Source organism: Homarus americanus, unplaced genomic scaffold, assembly GCF_018991925.1.
Source record: "Homarus americanus isolate GMGI-L3 unplaced genomic scaffold, GMGI_Hamer_2.0 scaffold42818, whole genome shotgun sequence".
In the NCBI taxonomy this organism is placed as follows: domain Eukaryota; kingdom Metazoa; phylum Arthropoda; class Malacostraca; order Decapoda; family Nephropidae; genus Homarus; species Homarus americanus.
Window position 1 is genome coordinate 926021 of NW_024741585.1, and position 23469 is coordinate 949489.

Here is a 23469-nt window from a genome sequence, read left to right on the forward strand (position 1 = left end):
TGTGGATGGTTTTGTGTCTCGTGTGGATGGTTTTGTGTCTCGTGTGGATGGTTTTGTCTCGTGGATGGTTTTGTGTCCGTATGGATGGTTTTTGTGTCTCTGTGTGGATGGTTTTGTGTCTCTGTGTGGATGGTTTTGTGTCTCGTGGATGGTTTTGTGTCTCGTGTGGATGGTTTTGTGTCTCGTGTGGATGGTTTTGTGTCTCGTGTGGATGGTTTTGTGTCTCGTGTGGATGGTTTTGTGTCTCGTGTGGATGGTTTTATGTTGTGTTTAGATAAGCCGAGAAGATTGAGAATATTTTGTGGTTCATACAAAGTGTGTGTGTGTGTGTGTGTGTGTGTGTGTGTGTGTGTGTGTGTGTGTTGTGTGTGTGTGTGTGTGTGTGTGTGTGTGTGTGTGTGTGTGTGTGTGTGTGTGTGTGTGTATTCTGTATTTCCACAGTTTAAATACAGAGCTAAAGTTTGGTAGGGAGGTGCGACATAACTTGGGGGACACACACACACACACACACACACACACACACACACACTCTTCTTTATATAATTACAAGGGGTGAGGGGGTTAACCTGGCCCCCTTCTGGCATAAACATCACATTATATACTGTATATATTAAAAAATTACTTAATTTCTCACTATACAGGTAGCTTGATATTGAAAGCGTTCTGAAAAGGCTAATTACATTACTAATTATTAACCTGTTTGTCCTTTCACACAGGTAATGATGATGGGCAGCAGCTGGTGCAGGTGTGACCCGAGCCACACCTATAACACCTTCACTCTTGACCGTGACGGACAGGTGAGTGTGGCCGCCTGTCCTTACTGTCTCGTCTTTAATGTAGAGTATAATGACGTCTTGTGGAATGCTCCGTGTTATGACAGCAGTAACACAGTATTGCTCCTCTTGTGGAATGCTCCGTGTTATGACAGCAGTAACACAGTGTTGCTCCTCTCTCTTGTGTAATGCTCCGTGTTATGACATCAGTAACACAGTGTTGCTCCTCTTGTGTAATGCTCCATGTTATGACATCAGTAACACAGTGTTGCTCCTCTCTCTTCAATAACACGAGAGATGGCTCAGAGGCGATGCTGGTGTTGTGTCAAACTACAATACGGAACTCGTAGATAGGAAGAGAATAACTGCTTTATGGACAATTATAGGTCACAGTTATAGATCCCAGTAATAGATCACAGTTATAGATCCCAGTTATAGGTCCCAGTTATAGGGTCCCGGTTATAGGTCCTAGTTATAGGTCCCAGTTATAGGGTCCCGGTTATAGGTCCTAGTCATAGATCCCAGTTATAGGGTCTTAGTTATAGATCCCAGTCATAGATCCCAGTTAAAGATCCCAGTTATAGTTCCCAATTATAGATTCCAGTTATAGGGTCCCGGTTATAGGTCCTAGTCATAGATCCCAGTTATAGGGTCTTAGTTATAGATCCCAGTCATAGATCCCAGTTAAAGATCACAGTTATAGTTCCCAATTATAGATTCCAGTTATAGGGTCCCGGTTATAGGGTCTTAGTTATAGATCCCAGTTAAAGATCCCAGTTATAGTTCACAATTATAGATTCCAGTTATAGGGTCCCAGTTATAGGTCCTAGTTACAGGGTCCCAGTTATAGATTCCAGTTTTAGGTCCCAGTTATCGATCCAAGTTATAGATGCCAGTTATAGGGACCTGGTTATAGGTCCTAGTTATTGGGTCCCAATTATAGCTCATAGTTATAGGTCCCAGTTATAGGTCCCAGTTATAGATCCCAGTTATAGATCCCAGTTATAGTTCCAAGTTAAAGTGAAGTTCCTGCAGCCAGATTTTAAGATACATTTCATCTCCGGGAAATTGGTGATGTTAACTCGACTCTCCGTGAATGGTTGCAGATAAGTCCGACCCCTGACAAACCTTTTATCCAGTCGGTGGCCACAGGGGGACCCACACGTTATCGATTTGGGGCGTTCCATCACAAAGGTAACTGCGTAGGTTAAAGTTGTCGTGGGGGTAAGCCTCAAGTGTACACACGGTCACACACACACACACACACACACACACACACACACACACACATACATACCATGACTTTTCCAGGGCATCTACAATAATTCAACTTCTTTCCATGATATTAAGTTAAAAATACCATAACTAGGACCCAGTTATAAGTCCTAGTTATAGACCCCAGTTACAGACCACAGGCATAGGTCGCCAGTTATAGGTCCCAGTAATAGGTCCTAGTTACAGGTCCCAGTTATAGGTCCTAGTTATAGACCCCAGTTATATGTCCCAGTCATAGGTCCCAGTTATAGGTCCTAGTTATAGATCCCAGTTATAATTGACAGTTTATTTGAAATTATTACGTTTTATTCTCGCTTATTTTCATCTACAACGCTAAACCTTCGTAATTGGTGTGTGTGTGTGTGTGTGTGTGTGTGTGTGTGTGTGTGGTGAAGGGCAAGGTCACCACCGCATCAAGAACGGTGCACCATCTTGCATATGTGATAAGCCTAAGATTCACGTTGGTGTCCCAACTTCGAGTCTCCATCATTCCCGTAACCTCTACTGAGGACGAGGGGTGTTGGAGCTGAGGGTGAGGTGTTGGAGGAGGAGCTGAGGGGTGAGGTGTTGGAGGAGGAGCTGAGGTGAGGTGTTGGAGGAGGAGCTGAGGGTGAGGTGTTGGAGGAGGAGCTGAGGGTGAGGTTGAGGAGGAGCTGAGGGTGAGGTGTTGGAGGAAGAGCTGAGGGTGCGGTGTTGGAGGAGGAGTTGAGGACGAGGTGTTGGAGGAGGAGCTGAGGGTGAGGTGTTGGAGGAGGAGCTGAGGGTGCGGTGTTGGAGGATCTACCTAGAATTCATTATTGACTTCAACTTCCTCATACCGCTAGAAGGGAAGCTATGTCGGGTGATTCTATCTGCATATTCTGGTCCTCGATGGTGGTAATGGTGGTGGTAGTGGTGTGGAGTGCGCGTCATGGTGGTGGTGTGGAGTGTGCGTCATGGTGGTGGTGGTGTGGAGTATGCGTCATGATGGTGGTGTGGAGTGTGCGTCAAGGTGGTGGTGTGGAGTGTACGTCATGGTTGTGGTGTGGAGTGTTCGTCATGATGGTGGTGTGGAGTTTGCGTTATGATGGTGGTGTGGAATTTGCGTCAGGGTGGTGGTGTGGAGTGCGCTAGACAATGATGCTCTGACATACACAGTGACTAAAGGTGTCGTGGTTCAGGGTATTGAATACATCATAAAATACATCAAACTAAACCAAAACAAACTTGTTCTCCCTGAGGCAACCTAACTTCAGTAGGGCTGGTAGACTCGAGTGGTTTGAACACGTGTTTCAGGGAAATTTGTCGTTTTTCGAAATCTCTTTAGGCACTGACCCTACCAGACCTGCTAGCATGTAAGCTCCGATGGGTCGTATTTACATTACAAGTTCCCTCACCTTCGCTAATGCCACTGCCTTATGCCCATTGCGTCTCAAGTCCACACCCTGTTGTGAATGGGTACCTGAGTCTACAGTTGGGGAAGTGAAGGGTGGTCGAGTGTAGTGCCCAAAATAATCTTAGTCTACAGTGTGCGGTACCGATCACAGTTTTCACCATCACCTCCACAGCAACCACCATGACAGTGAGCCTCTCTATCAGTATCAACAGATTCTTGTCTATTTTGTTTGAAGAAGAAGAAGAAGGAGAAGAAGAAGATTGTCTGTCTCATGAGAAATATTCCGGTGAAAGGAAGTGTGTCTGAATGTATGTTTTTGATGAAAGAATAAGTAATATTACTGAGGAATGAAATGCCTCTGAAAATATTATATTTTTCGTTGGAGAAATAGAGAGAAACAGAGAGAGAGAGAGAGAGAGAGAGAGAGAGAGAGAGAGAGAGAGAGAGAGTAATAAACGTTGGAGGAAACAATGGTCGGGAGGTGTGGAGCGAGTGACTGGTGTGGAAGGTAAGGAAGGAGTGACATACATACATACATACATACTAAACCACATTTGTCTGCATGAAAACCTTTAGTTCTTAAAACACTTTCCTTTAATTCTTACCAAATATATTCATACACATCAATATCACACATGAATATACACTCATATACATAAATACATGTATTTGTAAATATTAAGCAAACTGTAAGGACTTCAAATTCTACTGCCGCTTAAAGTTCCAACAAAACACTTAAGAATATTCGTCTGACGCCATAAAATTATCAGGAGTCGGAATAAGTGAACGAGACCCGGGATCAAATATTTAGTTTCTTTACTTTCTTCTGTCGAGTACAATTCGCCCCGGAACCTGTCGAGGTGGTGATATATATATATATATATATATATATATATATATATATATATATATATATATATATATATATATATATATATATATATATATATATATATATATATATATATATGTATGTGTGTGTGTGTGTGTGTTCTATGTGAATGAAATCCAGAAGCGTACTGTATAATAATCACCAAGATATTACTGTCGACCAAATAAACAATCATGAAGCATATTCACACACACACACACACACACACACACACACACACACAGTTACACATGCCTCTATCATAAAAGTCCTTCACACTCTTACCTCGCCTTTCATCAGTTGATTAAAGAACCGAACTCACCCGATGAGTCAACTAAGCCTGAAGGGTGAAAATGGTTCTGGAATATCCGGAGATTTCGTGAGGCAATATCCTTATAGGTTGGAGGGTCTTGAGGGGGGTATCTGGACCATGCTCTCCACACCTCGGATTATCTGATGGCGAGTGAATTGGAATACTCTCTCTCTCTCTCTCTCTCTTGCTTTGTATTGGTTATAGTTGCATCTAGTGATAAATCTGTGTGACTATATTTTAATTAGCCACAGGTATTATGAATGTTGTTTTTGTGCCCAATGCTTAGTCGCAGAGGGGTGAGGGTATTGTCATTGGCTTGTTGTATGCATGATTCAGTATTACATGAGAGGGACAGCACTCGGAAGAGGTCTTGGAAGACGTAAATCCAAGAAAGCTTGAGGAAATTATGTTAAGGGTAAAGGTAATTTATATCCAGATACAGGACTCATTGTAAGGGAGCAAGAGACACCATTATATCAGATCTGTCCATATAAAGTGTTCAGTGTGTTAAGACGGTAAGAGATGATGTTTGGAGGGTTGACCTAAAGCCTCATGCTATTACATTTTAATACACAACAAACAAGAGTTCTGTATATTTCGACCGTCACCTACGATCATGCCACACAGGGAAGTGCAGGTGTGGTGGCCTGAACTGTTCCTAGCATGAAGAGTTCGATCAAAACATCATTAAAACTTTGAAGCCTGCTGAGATTACCCCTCGGAATAAAAGGTTGCAGTAGGTTAGATTAAGTTAGGTTAGGTTAGGTAAAAGTAGCTTAGAATTGGTTCGGTTAGGTTGTAACACACATACTATAGTTGACACGTTGCCAGAAAAGATTATCTTAATAATATTCCAGCAACGAAATATGTATAATGAAAACATATATTTAGAATAACTTTCCATATCTTTACATTACACCATCTCCCTGTATAATGTAAAGTAATGTAATGTAATGTTATATATATATTTTTTTTTCTCATGATGAAAAAATAATATTACAATACCTTTTGTCATTCAGCTGAGATCATTATAATATTTCGTTGGTATTATGCATCATTATAATAATGCAATACTGTTATTGTTTATTATTATGGCTATATAGATTACGGTGTTTACATATTGGTATGACCTTCCTATAATATATGCAGTAAATATATATGATGGATTACACAAACTTAATATAATAATACATAATCGGTAGTGTGTGTGTGTGTGTAGATACTGTAGTGGTGGTGAGTGAAAGGTGTGGGTTGCTGTGGCAGGTGTGGGTGGTGTGGTGGGTGGATGGTGTGGGTGGTGTGGTGGGTGGCAAGCGTGGGTGGTGTAGTGGATGGCAGGTGTGGATGGTGTGGTGGGTGGCAGGTGTGGATGGTGTGGTGGGTGGCAGGTGTGGATGGTGGCAGGTGTGGGTGGTGTGTTACGGACGATAAGGCCTATATACATGCAAATGAGTGCAGGCTGAGTGACAATGAGTGACGTAATGTTGTTGTATTATCCGTGACGCCACTCATAACTCTCACCCCACTCACTTCTCTCACCCTACTCACTACTCTCACCCCACTCATCCCTCTCATCCACTCACTACTCTCACCCCACTCACTACTCTCACCCCACTCACTATTCTCACCCCACTCACTACTCTCACCCCACTCACTATTCTCGCCCCACTCACTACTCTCACCCCACTCACTTTTCTTACATATCCCTTCATTTTTATCATATGCCCCAACTTATTTTTTTCTTGAAGTGGGTAAATTTCTTTCATTTTATATACCTTGAAGTTACTAAGTCTTTGTTTTCTTCTCTTCTTTCACTTCTTTCGTCTCCTTTTCTTCTTCCTTCTTCTCTCTTCTATCGAGTAATGATTTCTTTCTTCTCATTCTTTGTTATTATGGATTTTATTTTGTTTCCTTCACTCCATGTTATTTGTACCTTCATTCATTTATTTCATTCTCTTTATTTCTTTCTCTCTTATTTTTCATTTGTTGTCTATCTCCCCTTCTCCCCTCTTCCCTCTGCCTTCATTTTTGTCCTTTTATCACTCCCTCTCCCTTCCCTCTCCCCTCACTCTCACCTCACTCTTCCCTCTCCCCTCACTCTCCCCTCTCCAGTCACTCCCTCCTCCCCTCTCTCTCCCCTCTCCTCTCTCTCTCACCACTCTCCTCCCCTCTTTCACTCTCATCTCCGTTCACTCTCCCCTCTCCCCTCACTCTTCCCTCTCTCCCTTCAGTCTCCCCTCTCCCTTTACTCTCCCTCTCCGTTCTCTCCCCTCTCCCCTCACTCTCCCTTCCTCTCCCTCTCCCTTCCTCTCCCCTCCCTTCACTCTCCCCTCTCCCTTCCTCTCCTCTCCCTTCCTCTCCTCTCTCGCCCTCCACTCACTCCCCTTACCCCTCACCCTCCTCTCTCCACTTACTCTCCCCTCTTCCCCCACTGCCCTCCCCTCTCTCTCCCCACTCTCCTTACTCTCTCCTCTCCCCTCTCACCCCACTCGTCACTAGGAACGGTTCAGGTATTTTCGTCACAGTGGTCAAGAATTTCAGGTAACGTTAATTAAAGTTCCAGTTGTTGTTGTTCTTAATGTTGTTGTTATTACTATTGTTGTTGTTGTTTTTGTTGTTATTATTGTTGTTTTATGCTGTTGTTGTTGTTCTTATGTTTATGTTTTTGTTGTTGTCGTCAAGATTGTTTACCTTGACAATTAAGGGTTAATTTTTGGCAGAGGTCAAATAATAGAAGCCACTTAAGGAACTCGGACCAACTGACCAACCGGGGAGTCATTTTTGGTACCACTTATCCACAAGGGAGAGTATGGCAGGGATAGTATGACAGGGAGAGCATGGCAGGGAGAGTGTGGCAGGAGGAGCATGGCAGGGAGAGTGTGGCAAGGACAATGTAAAGGGAGGCACAAGGAAGAGTATGGCTGGGGAGAGTATGTGAGAGAGTGTGGCAGAGGGAAGCATGGCAAGGGAGAGCATGGCAGGACAGTATGGCGGGGAGGAGATGGCGGGGAGGTATGGCAGGGAGAGTGTGACGAAGAGGAGAGTATGACAGGGAATGTGATTGGAGGTATGGCAGGGAGTGTTTGACAGGGAGAGTATGGCGAGGAGGGGCAGGAGAGTATGGAAAGGTATGGCTGGGAGGTGGGGAGGTGTGGCAGGGAGAGTATAGCAGGGAGAGTATGTGGGAAAATATGGCGGGAGAGTATGACAGGGAGGGTTATGGCAGGGAGAGTGTGTGTGAGGTGAGTGTGGTGAGAAGAGTGGCTGGGAGAACAGGGAAGAGTGTGTGAGAGTGAAAGTGTGGGAGAATATGACGGGAGAGTGTGGGAGAGTATGGCAGGGATAGATCCAAAGCTGTTTGGATCAAGGAAGGGAAGGAAGGAAGGAAGAACTCTAACAGGTAGAAAACATTAAGTTGATCCCATAAGAAGTAGTAGTAGCATTAACTGGTTTGTGGAACGGTTTATATGACAGAGTTTATATGTCAGTAGAGCCTCATGGAAGTTAATTTTCCACCACCTGAGTAGTGAAGGAAACCCAAACACCTGTGTGATGGTATGTAGGTAACTCTTGTGGTATATTTAACCCCCAACGTAAATTGATGTATTGTTGAGTGGTATAGACCAAGTGTGGTTCGACAGGTGTGGCTCGACAGGTGTGGCTCGACAGGTGAGAAAAAAAAAGAAAACGTAAAATATTGGTGAAGGTATAGCCGTGGAGGAAGTAATGATTGTCCTTAACTAAAGTGCTCATACAACAAACTGGATTATACCCATATTAATTAAGGATAAGGGTGAACAATTTTTTGCGCCTCTTCTATATTATACTACACACACATTTTTTTTATATGTAAGAATATATACAGTATACTCAGTTATATGTATACGAGTAAAGGAAAACACACTCAGAAGCAATTTAAACATCGCCTTTGATCACCTTGTAGAGCCCAAACGAGTGGAAACAGCTTACAAGAAATAAATATATATAGTGAAGTATATCTAGGAAGCGGGAAGACTTTGGGGGTCGGCAGCTGGTGTATGTGTGATTAGTGGAGGAGCGGGAGGAAGTCTACCATCATAGGAACTCAGTCGGGAACCTGTATTAATATCTGGTTAGTTGATCACTTTGGTGTGTTATGTAAAATATCCGACGTTATCCTTGAACTGGTTGAAGGGAAATTAACATGGAAGGTATATTATAAGTTATAGGCGAATCTGTGTTATATATTCCCCTATAATACTATGAATACGTATTATTGTTTGAGGAGTGGCCCACGTACCCTGCAGGAGGATAGTTACTGTGAGGACATATGAATACTGACGAGGGACTGAAGGACGAGGAGAAGAAGAAAGATTTAAAACAAAGATGAGAATATATTAGTGAATAGTTCTGCTGTTTGTGGGGCAACAACATGGACGATGGCAGCCACTCAAGACTGACTGATGCCGCTAAACCTGGACAACTGGAAAGAATGTTAAACACTAGATGGAGTGAGTTTGGACGGCGTCAAGATATAGTGGACCAGAGAGCGACAGTCACCCCTCAGTCTGTGATTAAGAAAAGTACTGGTGAGGGTGTTTGGTGAGGGTGTTTGGTGAGGGTGTTTGGTGAGGGTGTGTGGTGAGGGTGTGTGGTGTGTGCGTGTGGTGAGGGTGTGTGGTGAGGGTGTGTGGTGAGGGCGTGTATGGTGAGGCTGGTAGACGTCAAAGGACCAGGAGGGCGGAAGTTAGTCCCGGTATATAAGATCAAAATCAAGATGGATAGCTGTAGCGCCGGAGACCTGAGAGGCGCCGAAATGAAGCGGCCATGACCACAATGTGAGCAGCGAGATTGTTTCTGCCTCATACTACTGCTGAGTGGCAGCACCTAATTAACTTTATGCACGTATATATATATATATATATATATATATATATATATATATATATATATATATATATATATATATATATATATATATATATATATATATATATATATATATATATATATATATATATATTCTTAACATGAATAAACGAATACGACTCCAAATTGTTCTTTATTTTAAGAATTACAAGACATTTCATCTCAGAAATACTCATGACCTTTTCCTATTTATTTTATGTTCACTTGGAAGTATAGCCTCAACATTTATCATTATTTAGTTATTGAAGATGTAGTGTAATACTGTATAGGTATTGTAAGTCCCCAGTGATGTAGGCAGGAGTATTACCTGATCCACCACCACCAATACCCCCACCACCACCATCACACCCCCCCACCACCACCACCCACCCCCACCCACACCACCCCACCACCACCACCCCCCACCCCACCACCACTACCCCCCACCACACACACACACCCCCACCACCACACACCACCACCCCTACCCCCACCACTACCCCCCACCACTACCCCCACCACCACCACTTTCTCTTTCTGCCTCCCACCTCTTCAACTCACCTGTCTTAAAGTTTTCTACCAGACATCTTCCCTCCCCTCTCCTCCCACAGTCTTCCCCTCCCTCCGCAGTCTTCCCCCTCCTCCAGTCTTCCCCCCACCTCCTCCACCGTCTTACACACTCCTTTCTGATCCTTCCCCCTCCCCTTTCACAGTCTTCCCCCCCCTCCTTTTCTGATCTTCCCCTCTCCCTCCACAGTCTTCCCTCTCCCTCCCACAGTCTTCCCCCCTCTGGTTTCCCCTATCCTCCATAGTCCCCTCTCTCCCTCCATAGTCTCCTCCCTCCAAATCTTCCCCCTTCTTCCACAGTCTTCCCTGTCTCCTGGAGTCTTTCCCCTACAAATCCCCCCTCACCTCTGGCCCCCCCTATTCACTTCCTTTCTCTTTCAAAAATATTCCAGACCAGTTTTTCTGGTCACTATTCTTGGTGTCTTGAATCTGCCCTTGATCCCGACGCCCCTGGGGAAGCCCACAGCGCTAGAGCCTTGGGAGCTCCTCTACCTTCTACACCCCCCCCCCTACCCTCCACTCCTCCCCTCCACCTTCTCCACCCACCTCCACCTTCCCTCCACTTCCTCTCTACCTCATATCTCCGACTCGCTCTTAACCTTCCTCTTCACCCCACGACCTGTGCCTCCTCTTCCTCCTCCTCTTGCCTCTCTCACAGAACGGAAAAAGACGATTCAGACTCTGCTGGTATATTAAATAAATGACTTGGATGTTTTTTACCCTGATTTTTTTTCCAGTCCTCGGGTTTATATAGCTAACAATAATACCACCATTTTATTCCCCATAATTACCTTCCTGTTGACATGGGTTGATTTAATACACATAACTTTTAAGACATAGACAGAGGGCGATGGATAGTTTAGTGTGGACAGAGGGTGGGGAGGGGCTCGTCTCTTCACCGGAATTCATTATTAACTTTCGTTGTGTTCACCAAGGTCATTTCTCAAACAAGGTCTTCTTCAGGTCTTCTTCAGGTCTTCTTCAGGTCTTCTTCAGGTCTTCTTCAGGTCTTCTTCAGGTTTTTGTTAGGTCTTTTTCAGGTCTTCGTCAGGTCTTCTTCAGGTCTTCTTCAGGTCTTCTTCAGGTCTTCTTCAGGTTTTCGTCAGGTCTTCGTCAGGTCTTCTTCAGGTCTTCGTCAGGTCTTCGTCAGGATATTCCAACTTTTTCCATAATCAGATTTATGCATTTATCTTCACTAAATTGTCCTTTTGTTCTCGCCTCCCGTATTGTTCACTCCATCACCCACCGTCCAGCTTATATTATATTCACCTAAATTAAGAAATCTTTATTCACTTATAATTCTCGCCCCTTCTGTCTCGCCTCACCTCACCTCACCTCACCTATGACCTTCCATCTCCTATCATTAAACATGTCATCACTGGTCAACATTAAAAGTCACTTGCCAAAATTCACTCTCTTCACCTAAATTAAATTACAGCTTTTCAGGTAAACACATCACATACTATTTACGTTTCTTGAATATGTGTCCATCTAAAATTGAAATCATGTCCTCAGGTATACGCCCACACACCTGAGCATCTTAGAGCCCACACAGGTAAAACGCTTAATTATAATGGAAGCCGTTCAGAGGTCAGGATTTTAATGAGAAGTTTGCGATTGTTTGTTTTGTTTTTCACACACACACACACACACACACACACACACACACACACACACACACACACACCAAATTTTGTTTTAATTTCCTGAAGATGTTAACTAGCGCTGTTCATTTGTATCCATACTTCATCTTATTTTTATTCTTTCCCTCTAATTTCACTAATAGGACACCTGGGAAAAAATACCTTGAACAAATTTACCTGTCATTAACAACCTTACCTGTCATTAACAACCTTACCTGTCATTAACAACCTTACCTGTCATTAACAACCTTACCTGTCATTAACAACCTTACCTGTCATTAACAACCTTACCTGTCATTAACAACCTTACCTGTCATTAACAACCTTACCTGTCATTAACAACCTTATCTGTCATTAACAATCTTACCTGTCATTAACAATCTTACCTGTCATCAACAACCTTACCTGTCATTAACAACCTTACCTGTCATTAACAACCTTACCTGTCATTAACAACCTTACCTGTCATTAACAATCTTACCTGTCATCATCTCTCTCTTGTAGTCTACCTCACTCTCTCCTTCTCCCCTCCTTCTATTTCTCCCCTTCACTTCTCTCACTATCTCCTATTCATCTTCTCGTCTCCCTAACCTTTCATTCGACAGTTTTTCATATTTCTTTTATGTCTCTTGTCCTGTGTATATATTTTTCGTTTCTTGCTTCCATGTAATCCCTTCTTTCCGTCTATCTTTTGTTAATTTATTCATTCTCCTCTAAGCGTCTCTTTTTCTTCCTTCCTACAGTTTTTTTTTCTCTCCCATATGTTTTTCCTTCTTTATTCGTATTTCTGCATCCCCTCTCCTTTATCATAACATACTTCTCTCCCTCTCACAACACTTACACCCTCTGCCCTATTTCTTTCTTCGTCTATTGTTGTTCCATCATCCGTTTATTCTTTCTCCCCTTTCTTAGTCTCATTATTATCGTCTTTCATTCGTTCCCTGTTGATTTCATGGTGGTGTCTTTCCCGTTTCATTCCCCCTCGTCTTTCATGTTGATTCTTCTTTCATCTTCATCCTTTCTTTCATCGTCATCCTTCTTTCACTCCCTCTTCTTTTCATCAGTGAGCAAGTGTACGGGTCAGATCAGTTAATAGGCTAAATCATTAAGTAACTGTATTTAAACACGTACACTAATTCAGGTCAGATTCTAGATAAAAAAAATTATTAAAATTAGTCAAAGTTTGTTGATATAAAGTCCGGGAAAGGTTGACCTCCACCTGAGAAAAGTTTTATGTTGTCCGAAATTAAAATAAGACTGAAAACCAGCTTAGGTACAGTACTGAAACGCCTTGAAACCAGCGGCCGTCACGATATAAGGTTCAGGGCGGATCCTCCTCTCAGAGACGAAGGGAAAGGTGTGTGATTGTGTTTGTTAGAGAGACAGAGAGACAGAGAGAAATAAGACGGACAGTGAAAGAGACAGTGAGAGAGAGACAGTGAGAGAGAGACAGTGAGATAGAGAGACAAAGAGAGAGGCAGAGAAACAAAAACAGAGAGAGAGAGAGAGAAAGAATTAAAACTTTTGTCCAGGTTTACTTTGGGTAAGTCTGTGATACAAAAGAATTTCCGGGATTCTTAATTTTCTCTCCGGGAAAAGCATCGTGGACACCAACCAGTACAGTCATTATTCTTGTTGACTGCAGCTCACCTCTTGGGATTACCTCTTGGGATTAACAAATTTCAAAGACGTTTTTTACATAGTGTTGTGGCAGAGTCATTACTTGGTTCATATTGTTCAGTGTTAACATCCAGGGGAACGATAACTAAACTTATTTATGTTATTTACAGTGTACATTTTTTTCTTGCAGTAAAATCTCTCTCAAGCTCTAGTTGTTGTTTTTGTTGTTGTTGTTTTTGGTTTGTTGTTGTTGTTGTTGTTGTTGTTGTTGTTGAGTCCATGATTACATTTATAAGACAGCAATAAATATCTGTAAAAAAAAAAATATTCGACGCTATCTTGCTGTTTATGCCTTACTAAACCTCAGTGTAATGTGTAAAGTAAATCACCTCTTTTGTCTCAGTATAATTTGGTTAAGCTTTAAGTTATATAGTGTGGATGCTATATACAGTATAGTGTATTAACTGACAACTCAAACACCATAGCATCTACCGACATCTAAATCAAGGAAATTAAAGCCATATTCACCTTAAGTCAAGACAGTCTTAGAAATATTTATATCTAGAGACCCAGCGCCTCAAACACTCATGAAATGTATAAACACTCCATTAAGTATCTTTACTATTTTGTGTGAGACAATATGACACAACGGACGAAGGTTTTTGACAACCCTACCGAGACAACAGGAGTCGTAGTGTTCATTTTGGAATTCATCGTAGCCCTCCGTGAAGGTACTTATTGGAGTGTGTGTTCGTAGGCAGAAAACCAGATGAGATACAAGTAACATCTAGTGATATGATATGACTTACTAAACAGCTGATGATTGGACGCAGCCAACTTATAACAGTAATTAATGAGGTAACGAGGTATCAGGTGTAGTGTCCTGCTGCAGGGAGGGAGGACGCTCGTCAGCCAATTACGAATCGAGTTTAAAATTTGGTTTTTACAAGTAAGGGGAATATAATTTAAATATAATCATCCTAAGTATCGCTTATTGGAACGAACGTGAAAGATGGTGAGGTTCAACTGATGACTCAGAATGACTCTCACTCAATCCCAACTGTCTCCACATATATTAACAATTTACATTATTCTTTTCCATCGCTTAGAACATGTGATTTCCTGGTTGTAGTAAAAAACTTATTATAAGCTTCTGTTTGACGATACCAAATGGTGGGGGCAGCACTTAAAGCTAATGTGTTTACTCAGCCGGGCAGACCTTAAGTGGTCATTATCAGGGTGTGTATGTGTGAAGATATCCTGCTCTCATAATACCCACACACCTTACTGGCAGCTAACTCCTGTCCTTAAACTGTTTTCGTTCTTTTTTTGTGAATCTAGAATAATTATTTCAGTAAATGTGAATTCAATATAGGACAAAAATATACTGTATATATTCAGAAAAAAAAAAGTAACTGTATCACTAGTTTCATTATTATTGTGCTTGAAAAAATAATTGTTCGCTTTCTGATAAAAACATATTTTTTTTTGCACAATAATACTCTATGATGTACCGAACATTTTCATAAATTGAGGGAATTTTATAAGTCCACGTAGATGTTACACGTGTGGAGGGCTACATCTAGTGCGGGAGGGACGGCGACAACGTCTTTAAGACAACAAAACCCACAAGTGACTGATGTGCTCGCAGCCAATAGAAGTCTGAGCTGGTAGTTGTCAGATGTGTAAGGGCAGTCAGCAGGAGTCAGGTAGTGGCAGTCAGCAGGAGTCAGGTAGTGGCAGTCAGAAGGGGTCAGGTAGTGGCAGTCAGCAGGAGTCAGGTAGTGGCAGTCAGCAGGAGTCAGGTACTGGCAGTCAGCAGGAGTCAGGTAGTGGCAGTCAGCAGGAGTCAGGTACTGGCAGTCAGCAGGAGTCAGGTAGTGGCAGTCAGCAGGGGTCAGGAAGTGACAGACAACTACAGAAGCCGGATAGTGACAAACAGGTACCGAAACTTCCCTGAAAGTTCAAGACAAAAGGCCAGTTTGTACACCAACTAGGTACAGTGCAACCAAGTACAGAATCCAATTACCATCATGATTCTGTACAGCATTAAGTGTTGTGGTGCACCTCAGCTGTATATTGGACGAGGGGAGCCACCAACCTCTTTCATTAAGTCTGGCTCAGAACCTCCTCATTGCTTTTCTTGTGGTGAGTCAACTTGGGATTAATGGCTCTATAATGGTTTAATTCCGTATCTTGATGTCCGAATCAATGAGATACTTGAGTCCGTTGTGTCATATTGTCTTACACAAAATCGTGAAGATACTTTTTTTGGAGTGTGTATTTTGAAACTCTGGTGACTTTCTCTCAAAAGGTCATGAGGTGAAAGATCAACTCTCTCTCTCTCTCTCTCTCTCTCTCTCTCTCTCTCTCTCTCTCTCTCTCTCTCTCTCTCTCTCTCTCTCTCTCTCTCTCTCTTTTATGGGGAAGTAAACGTCCATAATAATAATTCCAGTAATCAGTTAAGTCATGTCACAGGTGAAGGAATGTCTGGTCTAGTAGTCCTCCTTTTCAAATGTTTTTACGAAGAAATAACTATTGTAAGGCTGAAAGAGTATAAACACCTGTAATATATAAATAGGTTGAGTATTGATGGATGTAGAGGATGAGATGGATGAGTCTATTCACCACTCGTACTGATGGATGATGATGATGAGATGGAAGACTCTATTCACCACTCGTACTGATGGATGATGATGATGAGATGGATGACTCTATTCACCACTCGTACTGATGGATGATGATGATGAGATGGATGACTCTATTCACCACTCGTACTGATGGATGATGATGATGAGATGGTTGACTCTATTCACCACTCGTACTGATGGATGATGATGATGAGATACCTAAACTTTCTGCATTATACACAAATTTCTCCCACATACCACACTGATACATTATAAGTTGGTGTTTCATGTCTGCTCACAAGTGTTAATGTGAAACAGAATATAGTTACTGGGGTACAAGTTTGTGACGTTCTTTTAAATTTTTACACGATAACCCAATAATATCATAGTCTTTTGTCTGGTAACTAATTCTTGTTTCTTGTTTATTGCGAGTTGTACCACCATCATCATCACCTTCTTCCCTCTTCATACATTACCATCTCTTTTATTATCTTTCTTCGTACTTACGGGGAGTTAGTTCTTTGCCCTTATTGCTTTTGCCAAGGTTAGAGCCAACTGTTGTCCCCTTTCATCTCGGCCCCTAACACCTCATCTCCCTCTTACTTGCTGAAAATATTACACCAGGAACTGAAATTATCCAACCCCGCCAAGCACAGCCAAGTTAACTGTATTACACACTTTCCTTCTCAAGCACAGGTGTCAAATTCGCCATCTCTCTCTCTCTCTCTCTCTCTCTCTCTCTCTCTCTCTCTCTCTCTCTCTCTCTCTCTCTGACTTACCTATGCTTACTAGCTAAACCCCAGGCACCTAAACTTCCCTCACACCTGCTGATCCGACTTACCTGTCATCACCACCACCAATATCACCTTACCTCTCACCACCTTACCTGTCACCGCCATCATCATCATCACCTTACCTGTCACCACCACCACCATGACACTGTCCACCATCACCACCGAACTCACCACACATTCTATAGCCTTGCATCTACCAACCCATGTCCTCAGCCAACTCCTCCCTCACCTCTCCATCATTGAATATCCTGCCGGCGGCGTGCTAGTCTCTCCCTACCTGTCATATACACAGTCTGTCCACGCGAGTCATAACATGCTAAACTATCTTCCTCGGTTCTCACATACACTCTAATACTCCTCACAGAATATTTCCACTGTTTGCCCAAATCTTCCTCCTCCTCCTCATCAGATGTACCTAAGATCCTCTGACGACTTGTCTTATTCTGGTGACATGAAGTGTGGGGTGGTAGTGGTGATGGTGTAGTGTGATGGTGATGGTGTGAGTGTAGTGGTGATGGTGTAGTGGTGGTGATGGTGTAGTGGTGGTGATGGTGTAGTGGTGGTGATGGTGGTCTTATGCCAGTAGACACTACCCGCTTCTCTTCTCGTTGAGTATATATGTTGTGTTGAGATTCTTTACACAGAGGACGAAGAATAAAAATATATTTCATTAGCGTCGGGGTAAACCAGAGAGAGAGAGAGAGAGAGAGAGAGAGAGAGAGAGAGAGAGAGAGAGAGAGAGAGAGAGAGAGACCAACCAACCGACCCATATTCGTCTTCTATTTTTTCACCACTTTTTGCGGGTTCGTACGGATCAACAAGTGTGATATTTTTTCTAATTTTTTTTCTTTCTGACGACGATCGGGATAGATTGTGAACGCGTCTTGGCATACTTGTGCACGTTGCTGAGATCTGTGTCTGTGTTGTGTGTGTGCGTGTGTGTGTGTGTGTGTGTATGCTTGAGGGAGATAGAGCAAAGGATGTTGATATAGTCTAGTGATCTTATCTGTCTGTGTCTTTTTCTCTCTTGTTCTTTTCTTCTCTCTCTCTCTCATCCATTTACTTGGTTATCTGTCTGTCTGTCTGGCTGTCTGTCTTTCGGCCTGTCTGTCTGTCTGTCTGTCTGTTTGTCTGTCCTCCTTTCACATCCATTTATCTGTTTGTCTCTCTCTCTCCCTCTTTTTATTCCATCTCCTCTTCTATCATTCTTTCCCTTTAACCTTCCCTTTATCCATATTTCACTCTCAGTTCCATCCTTCCATCTTGTCACGGCCGGACCATCACCCAGTACTATACACGTCCAGTCAAATAAATCAGCCGTGTTACGTTGATTGGCAATTAGGAGGAGAGGAAGCTGTAGTGAGTATGTCCAGCTACCAGCCAGACTGCTCATGGTTACCACACTGAGGCCAATTAAAAAAACAAACAAACAAACCCCACAACAGCAAGAAAACAAGTAAAAACAAGCAAATACGACAAAAAACAATTAAAAAGTAAATATATAGAGATAGTTAAGGATATAAGATAGTTATAGTATTATATAATTAACATCAATATGAATAATTATATGATGGGAGACAATTATATGGACGTAATATAATGAATGGTGATTAATTAGAAAAAAAAAGTGACTTGTAGTACATGGGTGAATGAGGTTAGGTTAGGTTAGGTTAGGTTAGGTTATGTTATGTTACGTTACGTTAGCTTATGAGGTTCGGGAACGTTATGCTGTTCATATGATGATGTTCAACGAGTACTGATGAACGTAATGGAAATATTGGATTACATTCTCTCAATGTTCAGTTGTTAGAATATGTGTGAATAATACTGAACACTTCTCTCGTTACGTCATTATAAAGCAAATTAATATGTAAATTATCAAAAATAATTCTGGTTCGCTAAATCCACATTCTCAAAACAGAGGTGAACCTATGCAAATAAATAAGGATTAATATTACTGATAAAACAATGACTAGAATAGATTTAACTTGAGTCATTTATAAACATAACATAAATACCATGTTCATATTTGAAGTCTCACAGCTAATTTACCATCGTGCAGGAGGAGGAAGTCAGGTAATAACGATCTATGTGTTTGTCGGCGAGTCAGTCCTCAGTGTAGCGAGAGTTGGCATCGGACCAACTCCCTCGTGTGTGTATGAAATAATAAGAGCTTTAAGTTTAGGGAGAAACATCGTTAATTAAAGGTAACAAACAGGTCTATAGAGAATGATTCATTACTTTTTTAAATGTGGATATCGTTGTATTATGATTATTTTACTGAGAGACAGGGGAGGTGAGCCAATGGTTGAGGTTCATTCTTAAAATAAACTTTGACAATACACTAATATGTTTCTTGAATAATTGTATGGCGTCACTGGTTATATTATGTGTGCAGTGCTGGCTGGCGTATGATGAAGCTTATATTATAGTTTCTATATCCAGTTTGGGTCACAAATTTAAACCATAGTCGTAAGGAATATTTTATATCATGTTTATCGTCTTTAGTCGTAATATCATAAAACATATATGGGAACAAAATATTCATTGAGCAGTACAATATCTTCTCTAGTCAGTCATCCTTATGTCTGACACTGTGATGGAGAGACAACACCTTAATTATACAGTATATGGCGATTTGCTGATCACATTTAATAACATTTGTTGATTAGAGAGAATATTAATGGCTAGTTTATTTATTTACCTATGTACTTGATGACCTCACTTGTGGGGTATAGCAATACATTATATTAGAACACAACACAATTCAACACCACTACTCTGTTACTTGTTGATATTGATTTTCCTCATACCTTTAACTTTAACCAAAATACAAAATTGTTTCCTTCTCCCCACGACCAAAACTGATATGATGAAAGTAAAAGTCCTTAAGTTATGCCTGATAATTTTGCTCTCGTATTCCGACTGTTTGTTGCACTGTCAATATGTGATCAATATTTCAGGTCTTGTCGTTGAGTTCAAAAGATTCTCAGTTGGCGGAAACATTAGGAAAGGTTTCAGTTTGGTGTATATCATTATCCACGCCAGCATGGACCAGGGAGCACGGTGGTCGGTTCTCGCTCCAAAAAATATCCTTACGATTTTGTGATGAGACAATTTGACACAACGGATGAAGGATTTTGACAACCCTACCGAGGCTACAGGAGTCACAGTGTTCATTTTGAAATTCATTGAACCTTTCTGTGAAGATATTTTTTTTTTAGAGTGGGTTCGTTCGTTTAGCGCGTAATGCAAGGACTGAGAGAACTTAGGAGTTAATTCTTGGTGTATATATTTATCACGTTACCATTTATAGTTGCTATGTGTTGTGAGAGTAAAAGATTAAAAGTTATGTTAGGTTATGTTAGGTTAGGTTAGGTTATGTTAGGTTAGGTTAGGTTAGGTTTGGTTTGGTTTATAAATTTAATATATCGGTCTGCTACAATTGAGGTATTTTACATATTTTCTTGTATTACTAGAAATATTATTAGTGTTTATCTTAATTCATGCCTCTGGTTCTAATTTGTCTTTAGCTACCTTAACTACGAATATTTTTTTTTAACCTTAGAATGAAATATTACGAACTGCTATAATTATTAATTAATCCAACAGGGACTACTCAAAGTAATTATTAACAACCCAGAGATAACCTGATAATCCGTGTAACACCTGTACAGTCATACACCTGTCTCACTAACACTCACTTAATGATATTGATCCTCTTGAATATAACTCGTTACCCATTTATCACATTAAATCTTCGTATATAACATTTTACTATGAAACAAATTATGTTTTCTATTGGAATACTTTTTAATGCTGTGAATTGTTAAATCACTGAACTTGATCCGATTGAAGTCTTATGTAATGATGTTCTGTTTTTAATATTTCTCCATTACTTGTCTTTAAGGTCCATCTAAGTAAAAACACCCTACTGAATATACCTCTATACCTCTTGAATACTAAATATGTCTATAATTCCCCACAATGATAAAAAACACAGATTATAGAACTTACCTGATATTATTTTATTTTATCCAGTCAATAATCTGAACGCCCGCTTGTGAAACCATGTTGGGAATCATTGATCAACTTGTGCTTCTGTAGGTGATTGCTTTCAAGAATTTGCCAACAATTGATGTTTGACTGATTGGGCGGTAGTTAGAGGATAGTTATCGATCTCCCTTCTTGAAAACGGTAGTACATTCGCTATCCTCCAGGATTTTGGTACTACACCTGTTTTTAATGACATGTTAAACAACTTTGCTAAGGGCATACTAAGCTCTTCTTTACATTCTTTTAATACTCTGGCAAATATCTCATCGGGACCTGGTGACTTATTAGGTTTTAGCTTGTTTATTTGCTTACTAACAACGTTACTAGTCACTACTATCTCGCTTAATCTATTTTCTTCATTATCTCTGTATATAGTTGGTACCTCGGGTATCATGTTTAAATTTTCGGTGGTAAAAACTGTTGAAAAATATCTATTCAGGTTACTGCTCATTTCTCCGTCGTTATCAGTTAGCTCTCCGGTATCTGACTGTATTGGTCCAATCTTTTCTCGTGTTTTAGTTTGATACATTTGAAAGAATCCCTTGGGGTTTCACTTCGCCTCCCTTGCTATCTTCACCTCATTATTCCTCTTTGCTTTCCTTATCTCGGTCTTAATCCTACTGGACAATACTTTATAATGATCGCGGAGGTAAACTTCACCACGATTTATTCTCCTACCTATGGGAGTAAAAGTATTAGAAAATCACACTTAAGTAAAAATAAAAGTACTAACATTTTTTAGTACTTTTTTAAAAAGTAGATACCCAAAAATGTTTCTTGAGTACAGTATTTATTTCGTTACTTTAAAACTCTGGTTATATACTATAAGGCAAACCTCCACGTGCGTCCTCACACAAGGACGCCAGGAGTTCATGGTTCATTTTTCGCTAAGTAACTCTGTAGATTAAAGGGTCATATCATCTGTTCTGTGTGTGTGTGTGTGTGTGTAATTATAATAATAATAATAATAATAATAATAATAATAATAATAACAATAATAATAATAATAATAATTAACGGTTTATTGAAAAAGTCCTGCAGCCCGAAAGCTGAAAATATACATTGGACAAAAATGACTTATTACACACAAAGTCATGGGGTGGGTGGGTCGTTTACAAAAGCTTTCATTACTGAAAGAAGAAGGAACAATGATTAAACATACAAATTATTATACTTTACAGTTGATGGCCCGGGCCTGGGCTGGTCATTGAGACACCAGGTGGTGAGGTGTTCACGTGGTGTAGTAACTCGTCCACGAGTGTTGATATGAAGGACCTCACGGCTTTCACTGGTACTGTCTAGTGCTGAATTCACTGGCTTAAACACTGTTCATCACTGTTCAACACTGATCCCACTTCTTTCCGATACGAAATTGTCACTTTTGATTATGTTGATATCCCGGTGGTGAGGATGGGTCGGGGAGAGGAACTTGAGGAGTGGGCCGAACATGGCCAAGGGGGGGCCGCTGCTCAGCAGAAGCAGCGCCTGACCACCCTATGGTGGTCAAGGGTGTGTGTGTGTGTGTGTGCGTGCGTGCATACAACAGTACTCAACATAGTAAACAATAGCTTGTTAATAATGTCTCTCTTCCCAGGCTGTCACACTTTGACCTTACTCAGCCATGTATGTAAACATTCCACAAACTTGATATATATTCCCATTTTGTCCACCAATAGAACTTAATATTGGAATTGTTCCTAAACTATTGTAAGAGAATTATTAGTAAGAATTTGGTTCATGAAATTGTGTGTGGAGTTTTTCCTGGCGCGTGCACTAAATTCTCGGAACCCTGCAGGCGAAATTGATACATAATTTAAACATGAGAAAGTGGCAACCATGTGGCAGTAAAATAAATTAATGAAGGATCAATATGTTGTCTCCAATAGTATCCGAATATATATGTCAATTGTCCTCTTTACCTTGTTATCCTGGTTGAAACGAGATAGTATGAATTCGAAATCCTGATTCCTCTTCACATAGAAGCAGGTTGCCTCTGGATTCACCCAAGCATATGTGGGAGTTGCGTGTGTATTGAGGTTGGGTTCGTGCAGTGGTACAGTTAGTGTTTGTGGGGGGAGGGCGTGGGCACTGAGGTGTGTGATTGTGAGGGAAGTCGCGTGTGAGGGACTGTAGAGAAGGCAGACTGGTCGCTACGTCGGTCCTGCTCATTGGCTGTGAACAACATCTGAGTGAGGTCCTTCTGCCTGCTCTCTACTGCCCCAATAACCTACCAACACTGCTTTGTCACGTGATTCCAGTGTTTTTTATTTTTTGGGGGGGGGGATTTTTTCACTAGTACGGGATCCTACTACAGCATTGTTCTATACAAGCTGTGAAATATGATATATGTTGAGAAGAAAGAGGGAGAGAGAGAGGAACAAGAAGAGAAAAATAATAATAGTTACAATGGTGATAATCCTGCTACTCTTACTGCTCTTATTACTACTATACTATTACTAAAATATGATTAACCGATAAGACCGATAAGGCCTACAGTACCATGCCGTTGTTGAGGTTCCTTAAAACATTCCACCAGGACGAGCAACACGACACTCGATTTAAACTTATACTAAACTAGAATTACTGCCCCATAATGTGTGATCAAGGACGCATTGACATTTACCCTTCGTGCCAAGTAACGCCCCAAGATCGATAACTCTCATGA

At 41.2% G+C, this 23469-nt stretch overlaps 1 long non-coding RNA gene across 1 annotated transcript in view; it reads left to right on the top strand.

The window, feature by feature from the left end:
- Nucleotides 1–714: 714 nt before the first annotated feature.
- The window catches only part of LOC121875973, an 84472-nt gene continuing 61717 nt past the window's right edge, over nt 715–23469 (top strand). Inside the window, exon 1 of the long non-coding RNA XR_006090698.1 lies at nt 715–797. This is a non-coding gene — a long non-coding RNA (uncharacterized LOC121875973). The remainder of the gene's footprint in view (nt 798–23469) is intronic.